Raw genomic sequence first — 2,248 nt, 5'->3', positions numbered from 1 at the left:
GGTGTTGGTGTAGTGGTTATTGTTGTTGTGTAGATTGCAACTTCCAATAAAGATACCCAAGTTATAGAGAAGGATGGCAGGGAGGTTTGGTTGGTAAAGCTGGTGATGTTGGAGAAGGCATTGTTGGTATTATTGTCAAGGATATTGGTGTTGTGTGGATTGAATATACATATATCAATGGGTTATTGTTGAGGTATTCGGTCGATTTCGACACACTTTCTTATGTTATATGCTATTGGTTCTAATATTTTAGCACAATTGGTCAGGGTGGTGCAGGTGATTAGTAGCCTCAGGGGGCCAATAGAGTAGGATTTTGGTGCCCATTAACAATATTGTTCTTCCCTCACACTTGGTTGGGTGTAGATCCGTACTCGAGAGTTCCTTCATGTAAGGATGTGATGTGTGGTGGCTTGTGTCCATTGGAAGTTTACCCATGTCTATATACGTTTATTTTGGTTCATGGCAAACATTATGGGTCATTTGAGGGGAAGGAGATTGGAAATCCATAGGTATTGGTTTAGGCGAGGTGCCAATGAGTTTTGGTCTTTGCACCTGGATGGATACGTTTGGCTCTAATGTGAGTGGCGAAAGGAGGGAACTCACATTTCGTCTAAAGACTATACCAATCAATGCAAATGGTGAGGTTAGTAAGATTTTTGAACTTTGAATTTTTTCCCATTTATGGGTGCTGGGCTAGTGATGTGAAGGGCTATATTTAACATAACTACTAGGATTGGTATCTTTAGTAAGGTGGACCTTTTTCCTAGAGTGCGTCGTCATTCCATTGACTTTTGGGATTGGTGTACTTAAGGGATGCCATTAGGGATGATTTGAATTGCATTATATGACTAAGCAGGGCCTACCTCTCTATTGGTGGTGATTTCTCTTACATGGATTTTTTGACTTGCCATGACATTAGCAATGGGTTCGTCGAATATTAGACACGATCTGTTGGCTTAGGTAGGACTTCCACAAGACATTTCTTGGGTAGCTAGTTGGTAGTGTGGTTTGCTCTTGGTTTCATTTGTTCTATTGGTGGTAGGCTCTCCTACTTGGTCACTCTGATTTGATTTGACATTAGTGTTGGGTCCAAATTTTATCATTTCTGCCTCTCTGGCTAATATTGGATCTCTCGGGGCAACCATTGGTTAGTTTTCTGATTTTCTGATTGTCCCATTTGCGGTCCTCCTGTTGGGGGATTTTGTGCGGTGTGTGGCATTGCTATGAATTGAGGCTTGTGTTTCTGTACACTTCATACATGATCTGATAATCTCTAGTGCATATGGTGGTTTGTGGGGTTTTTGGAATGCCCATACAGGGGTTATCTGTCTACCTTGACTGATCCTTGGTATTTCATTGCTTGTTGATCAATGTTGGGCCAAGATATACAATTTGATCACACAATTGATTTGGAGGTATTGATAGATGTAATGGTTGTTGCTGAGAATGTAAAGAGCAATGAGGTTGGTCACCCTCCCATCTTGAATCGTCCCCTAAGTGATGATGGTAGGCTTTCCCCAGAGGTCGTGGCAGTCGATGTATCAAGGTTGGACAATGCTAGGAGGGATCCCGACAACTCCTTGCACAAGAAAAAATAAAAAATAAAATAAATAAATAAATCTAATTAAGGTGAATGATTCCATACAATGCTTAATGCTTGGGGTGGATGTCTATTGGGATAGTGTGGAGTGACTAAAGCAACATGTGTTAGTTGGTCGGTGGAATTTTCCAAAATGTTTGGAGCTCAAATGAAAGGGTGGATTGTGTAGTGTTGGTCTCCCACCCTACCATACAGGCTGAAAGTGAGCATCCTCCTCAATGGATGGTTCAATTTTCTCTTCTTGAAGGTGGAGGATTCTAAAAAGGTTGCCAATATTCCATGGATTTGAGGTTGTGGCTATATTTCACTCCATCATTGAAAATCTAGACCAAGATAGCCATTAAGGTGATTGAAAGCAAGATAAGCAAGTATTTTTATGTGAATGAGGGTTGTACAGGTGCACTAGATAAAAGCGTAACATGGGTCCTAGTGGAATTCGATTTCACAGGCAGCCTCTCGATTGCACTCGATATCTTTTGGAGGTCATTATCCTTCTGACAATACGTTGACTCGGGTGTCCCCTTTAGGTGCCTAGTTGTTATGCCATGGGTCATTTGATTGCAGAATTCCCTATGCGATTCGGGGGTGGTAGGTCCTGGAAGGGTCGGGAAAATTTTAATGGGGAAAGAGACATGGCATCTTTTCAAA

This window comes from Pinus tabuliformis, chromosome 5_1 (assembly GCF_031772625.1).
Source record: "Pinus tabuliformis cultivar Carrire ecotype Pingquan chromosome 5_1, CPIR1, whole genome shotgun sequence".
NCBI lineage: Eukaryota > Viridiplantae > Streptophyta > Pinopsida > Pinales > Pinaceae > Pinus > Pinus tabuliformis.
Note: the sequence above shows the minus strand (reverse complement) of the source record.